The 7,242-nt window shown below is 35.6% G+C and overlaps 1 pseudogene; it reads right to left on the bottom strand.

Annotated features, from left to right (window-relative positions):
• Positions 1 to 3,438: 3,438 nt before the first annotated feature.
• On the bottom strand, positions 3,439 to 4,079 carry LOC119876847 (annotated as a pseudogene).
• Positions 4,080 to 7,242: the final 3,163 nt, after the last annotated feature.

Raw genomic sequence — 7,242 nt, 5'->3', positions numbered from 1 at the left:
AAGAATGCTGATACAATTTATATCTTTGTTCATATATGTCTGTGTCTGGGTTCACCAGAAATCAGAGCATTAATTAAATGGTTAAGTGCAAGCACTTTCCTAAGGTCTATCATTTAAAGAGCAGGAGTGAGAGAGGAGAGCGAAGCAGGAAAGACTGAGAGTTAATACAAATAGAAATGATATTCTAAATATTACCTCTTCACCTCTTATTCTAAGTTACCCTCACCTTCAGCCAGTACTTCAACTGGTTTGAGCCATTAGTTGCCTTGATCTTATTGGACTGTGGTTATGCCACCATTATCACTGGACACAGATGCACCCAGTAAATCCTATGTGTTCCTTGCATACTCATTCCTAACCCCAATGTGTAAAAGCAATGCTAGTTCTTCATGATAATCTAAACAGATTACCCCTCTCCCCCTCCCCCACTCATGTAGCAATTCCTTTCTTTTGGTCCATGAGCATGAGTAACCCAAAGTGAGTAAGTAATCCCAGCTTCAAGTTCAGGAGAAAATTATCTGTTTATCCTTATAAGAACTAGGAATGAAGGACTTCAAATCTGGGAGATCCTAATTTTGGGGAGATAAGAGTACTATTATTAGTGGGTCTATGAGAGTAAACAATTCTGTGTTCCTCCAATTCTTCATTCTATCCACTAGGAACACAGCAACCATCAAATATTGGTTGTTTATTCAGCACCTCTGCTACATATAACTGTTCATTGTATCATTCTATTAGGATTTATTTGGCTGTTCTGGATAATAGCATGCATGATAAGATATGGGGCCTTGTGGCTTTGTTTCCCTCTTTTAACTTATTCCCCCTAAAATGGGCCTGTTATCTCAGGCAACCTACTGCTTCTGTGGACAGTCTCACAGGCCCATCTGCATATCTCTTCTCCATGTTGCCTTATCCTAGATCTTTGAATCCCACCAGGAGCTCTTTATCAAAATATAGAGCATGAAATATCTATAGAATTCTAAGGACCAATATTTCTATTATCCTATTGAGGTTTTCCAGAAATCTATGGTATTTTACTATTATTCACAGATAACTCTAATTCCATTAAACCTTCTGCATCATATAGTCAGAAGGTTAAGGCAGCTTGTCCTATAGACTTGACTTACTCTCTTGCTCTGTGTTGACTGAAAACTGGACATCTCCTCAGTCCCCTGATGAGTGAGGAAAGGAGTAGTATTCCCAACTGTGGTATATGCTGCCTTAAAATTCAAAGACTCTCATGAAGCTCTGTGCCTCTGTCTTTCTTTTTTTTTTTTTTTTTAAAGATTTTATTTATTTATTCATGAGAATGCACAGAGAGGAGAGAGAGAGAGGCAGAGATGCAGGCAGAGGGAGAAGCAGGCTCCATGCACCGGGAGCCCGACATAGGATTTGATCCCAGTCTCCAGGATTGCGCCCTGGGCCAAAGGCAGGCGCCAAACCGCTGCGCCACCCAGGGATCCCCTCTGTACCTCTTTCTTAATGGGAGACAGTGGCAGAGTTAATAACCACCAGAATGCTCTACAAATTCAATCCCAAAGTACTTTGGAAGTGGCAAGTCCTTAATTTTCCTAAGTGTAATTTCTAACCTTTAACATTCACGTATTTAACTAGAAAGTTCAACATTCTTGCCACTTATTACCAGCTCAACTTTGCATACTATCTGCAATATAAAGAAAAAGTATGATGTTCTAAGGAATGTTAAGTGATCAAGATTTTTTGGGGCTATAAGAAAAATTAAGAGGCATTATAGCTCTGGGACTTTGCTGTGAATATATGCCACTGTACTTTCCATGCAATTCAAAACTGCACTTGATTCTTCCTATGGATGGATATTAAAACACATTTGCTAGCTCCATAACCCGAGCTCCTTTACCTCTTGGTTGGTGATTTGGCAATAATTTTAGTAAAACAGGGATTTTATATTCAGCCAAAGACTTTATATTTAGCCAAGCAGTCCATCAAGTAAAAAATTAAAAGCAAATAATATTGAATATGTAAGAACATAAGTATTAGAGCTGTGTTGTACAAAGTACAGTAGCCACTAGCTGCATGTAGCTATAAACATTAAAATTAATTAAAATTAAATAAAATTTAAAATTCAATCCCTCAGTCACAGTAGCCAGACTTCAAGGCACATTCACTTGTGCTACTTACTGAACAGCATACATATAGAATATATTTATCATGGCAGAAAGTTCTGTTGAACAGCACTCTACTAGAAGATAAGCATGATGGAACAGAAATGGTTAGGAAACCCCTGCAATGCTGGAGAAAATAGAATATATTTAATAAGTAGAATACATTGTATTCAACATTGAAATTATTATTCATATTTGGAAATAAAACTAAACAAAGGAAAGAATTAAGATGAAATGTTGCTCTGTAAATGGCATGCACTTTTATAAGGACTACATAATATCTTTTTTAATAGAAAGAATACAGAGAACTATAATAGAAAATAGAATAGAAATAATTGACTTCTATAGCTTAGGAGCAATAGGTGGGAGATAATATATGTCATTTAAATCTGATAACTCAAATAGTGGAATATCTAGTATATAAAAGGTAAACATTAAGGTAATCTCACTGAATCAAGTTGGGTGAGAAGGAAAAGTAGAGATAAAGAGTTAACAGGTTTAGTTTGTTTTGGGATCCCTGGGTGGCTCAGCAGTTTGGCACCTGCCTTCAGCCCAAGGCCTGATCCTGGAGTCCTGGGATCGAGTCCCACGTTGGGCTCCCTGCATGGGCCTGCTTCTCCCTCTGCCTGTGTCTCTGCCTCTCTATCTGTGTCTCTCATGAATAAATAAAATCTTCTAAAAAATTTAGTTTGTTTTGCTTATACTATGGAATTAATAGACAGTATCTTAAAAAGAGGCAAAATAAATTACATTACAGTATAAATGTAATCTTTGGAATAAAAATGGGAAATTTATTTATTTATTTATTTAGTTAGTTAGTTAGTTATTAGTCTCTCTTTATTCTTTTGGTAATCTCTTCCAGAGTTTACTACTTCCATCTGTAGGTGATGAAATATAAGGAATCCACTTCAAATGTTGGTCCCACTATGAGCATGGTCTTTCCCTTTACTTGAACTCAGAATTAGGACTTTTGGTTCTTGTTTTTTATATTCCAGTCCCATAAATAGCTTTCACTGTACAAGTTATCTGCAGGCAGTCATATGCTTTCTAGCAGTAGTCTACAATAAGGCTCTAGCTTCTTCAGGACACTACACAAGATGGATTTAAAAATGTATAAAACTAAATTAATTAATTAATTAATTTAATTTAATTTAAAAATAAAAAAATAAAAATGTGTAAAACTAGCAGGCATTCTCTCAAATGAGTTTAAATGCATTTCATTTTTAGACAACCTACATGACATGTTTTTTTCCTTAAAAACAATGCCTCCACTCCAAATAAATCAAGGTCAAAATAAATAAAGAGCTCAAGATGACATCAGTCCCATTTGTCTAAGTCCTGGTGTTGTGTGGATGAAGAGCAGCAGCCAGTTAGGACATCAGGTGATACATCCGAAGTAACAGTCAAGTTCATTAACATTTTTTCATTTCTAAACCATCCTTAAAGAAAACCATATATGGGGTCACACCATCCTCACAGTAGTCCAGTAGTGCAACCATGCCATCTGGATTCATGTTTTCACCAATAAAGAACTCCTAGTTTTTGAAATTAGCAAGGATGTGCTTGATTTGTTCTGCAGCCCCTCTCATAAAGGGCTTTACTCTTTCTGGTCTCTGTTCTTCAAGTTTGCCTTTGATTGATTTCATATCATCTTTGATGCACTTCTTGTAGGCTTCTTTTGTGAAGCTGGTTTCCTGCAAGTGATGGTTCCTGACGATATCAACACCAGTGATTACTGTGCTTTTTTGGTACCTTCGCCCTCCCGGCCTTCAGCGGAGGCATTTCCACCAATGAACAAGTCATCAATGTTACCCCCTGTCCTACTGACCATCTTCTCCTCCACCTCCAAGGAGAGCCTGTCCGCGATCTCTCGGATCTTGTAGATGTCGGAGAACATCTCAACTCATCATGGTTGATGAGGCCCGGGTAGATGATCATGACCATGGCTGGGGGGAGACGAGGGCGGCGCTGGCTTAGCAGGAGCCCGGAGCTCTGAGCTAGCGCGGTGCAGCGGAGCGGCACTTGGGGGAGGGCGAGCGGGTAGGAAGCTCGGAAACTTATTAAAGATTAGAACTCACATCATCATAACGAAAAGCAAACACGTAAAATGTAAAATTTAGAGAAAGTGAGAGTAATATTTACATATATGCTGATTATATCAATGATGTAAGTAAGAATGGCTCACCTGTTAGAATTATTTCCAGGTTGTCTTCCAAAGCAAAAACCAATTCTATGCTATAGTCATAGCTGATTAGGACATATTGAGTATAAACAAGTGACCAAAAGTACATAGGTAACTCCAAACAAAAGGAAAGTGGAGTTTTCTCTTATCAGATAGGCTAGATTTCAGGGCAAAACACTGAATGGAACAAGCTACCATTCACCAAAATAGTTATAACACGCGTGCACGTGTGTGTATACCAAATAGAATGTAATCTTTAAAGAGTGAATGATCTCAGTGCTAATTAAAATATCCAAAATACATAAAAAGGTAAGAAAACTTAAAAGTGATTTCTATGAAATGAGTATAATTGATACCAAGACTTTTTAATTATTGGAAGCAATTGTTACTTTGGTGATTACATTGCAAGGATGGCAGAGATTTCTCTCATTGGAGCACCTTCAATATATTGGCAATGGTGATGGAAATTTTGTGTTGAGAAGGATTCTGAGAGTATATCTGGGCATAGTGAATATCTTCATCAAGTGATATTTTCATCAGGAAAAAAGTAAGCTATCTTTGGTCAGATAATTATAATTCCCTACTTATGATAAAAAAAAAAAAAAAAAAACCTGGAGCAGCGCGGGTAGTTCAGCGGTTTAGCGCTGCCTTCAGCCCAGGGCCTGATCCTGGGGACTGGGGATTGAGTCCCATGTCTGGCTTCCTGCATGGAGCCTGCTTCTCCCTCTCCCTGTCTCTGCCTCTCTGTGTCTCTCATGAGTAAATAAATAAAATCTTAAAAAAAAAAAAAAAGATTTACCTACTTTAATTTTACTGAATTCTAGTCCTGAATTAGGAATTGATACAGTTTAATGAATAAGCAAGTCATGTATAGCACATTTAGCAAAACTACCAAATTTGGATTTCAATGTGGGTTTATACATACTGGACTAACTGCTTTTAAAAGTTCTATTCCGTTATAATCACTTGGACATACTACCAGAGTTTAAAAGGATGAAACATTTGATACTAGTTAAGAATACAAAATCTGAAATACAAGCCCTGCTATTTAAGCCTCCCTTTACTGGCTATGGAACCTTGGACACGTTACCACTCTGCCTCAGTTTCCTCACTGCACAGTAGGGATTATAATAATATTTATATCACAGAGTTGTAGGAAGATTAAAATGAGTTAATATTTATTATGTTCCTAAAATAATGCCTGATATACTAAATACTATATAAATGTCTGTGAATAAGATGTGGGGCACAAAACTGAATCCTTACCCTCACAAAGATAGCTATTTTGTCTCACACTTCATTATATCAACCTTTTCTGTGTCAAACAATCACAGGTAACTATCATAGAGAAAGGTAAAGGTATTTATAAATTAAACAATTTGAGAAAAGTATTATTTTTATTATTGATTACACATAGAAACATAATGCAGGTTCATTTGTTCAATAACAAAGTAATTTGATAAAATACTTCTACAAAACATAATTTATCAATGAGGGTTACTGAAGTCCTGGAAGCCTTTCACAATACATTTTAGCCTACGCATATTATATCTGTTAAAATTTTAATCCTGGCATAAAATTAGCCCTATATGTGGACAAATGCCTTTAGCAAGATTGAATAAATTAATTTTAGAATAATATTATTTTCCCAGCTGTTTAAGAGCCACACATATTGCCTATGGAATATCATTTTCCAATGCATTTTACAAGACTTTAGATACACACATAATTTTAGTTGAAATTTAGTTTTACTAATTTTCATTACTGTTCAATGACAAAGTATGAGGTGTCATTAATATATTCTAATACTCTATCACAGTGATCAAAATATAAGGAAGTAATTTATAAAACTTATCCCTATTGTCTGAGATAAAGGAAATTATCAGGAAAAAATACACATAATAACAACCTAGAGATGTTGACTTAAGTTGTCCTTTCAATAAAAGGATCTCTTAATTTTTTTGTATTTTATTATAGTTCATGAAAAATATCTGTATTACTGCTTTAAAAAAAAGTGTGAATGAATACCTAGCATTATTTCATCCCCTTCTCATGACTAGAAATTAATTCAAAATTATTTTTGTATGACCATCCCTCATTTCCCAGTTAAGTTACTGAACCTAGAATCCTTGGTTCATCCTTAGCTATACAGCTTTCACTTAAACTTCTTTTATTATTATCCAATTGACAACCAGAATCTCTCGTTTCCTATAGGGTTTCTCCTGTTTAATTAAGTGATTTAATAGTCCACACTGAAAAGCTTCTGCCTCACTCTGTTTTCATTAAAGAAACATTTCCTGATTGTCAATTGTATCAAGGAATATGAGGAAGGCATTTTTAAAAAGCCCTACAGTGATATCGGGAAGAGAAATACACATCAGTGAAACACTAGAGACCAATTAAAAGGCAACAAATCAGTAAGCCCATGATTATGTGGTATAATCAATATGCATGAGTATCAGGAGAATGAAAAATCAGGGAAAATAAGTCTGGGATGTAATTAGGCCTAATTACATTCTCTGATAATAAGCCTGATTGTCCGGTGGTGATTTTACATTTATTGTTTGAGGTCGTGAGGATATGGTTTACCCATTATTCATTCCATGCAGTAAAGACTTTGCTACAAAGGATTACCTTAGTCACCTAGAGAGTGCCTTTGATATTATTTCTCTCCCTGTGGCTAGTAATTGATATATTTTTGAGTTTTGAGTAAATGCTTTTGTATGTCCCTGTTATACATTTTTTAATGTCAAATAGAGATCATGTACACATAAGATCATTATGAGCATTATAGATTTAAAAAGTTAGCCATTTTTATCTTTTCATTTTAACTTTGAACTAGAACAACACAGATTAAAATGTATTTTTCTCATTAAATACAAACAGTAATGGAGGACCAAGAACTGATTCTCATACAGA

This window comes from Canis lupus, chromosome 12, assembly GCF_011100685.1.
Source record: "Canis lupus familiaris isolate Mischka breed German Shepherd chromosome 12, alternate assembly UU_Cfam_GSD_1.0, whole genome shotgun sequence".
Lineage (NCBI taxonomy): Eukaryota > Metazoa > Chordata > Mammalia > Carnivora > Canidae > Canis > Canis lupus.
Note: the sequence above shows the minus strand (reverse complement) of the source record. Positions and strands in the feature narration are given on the sequence as shown.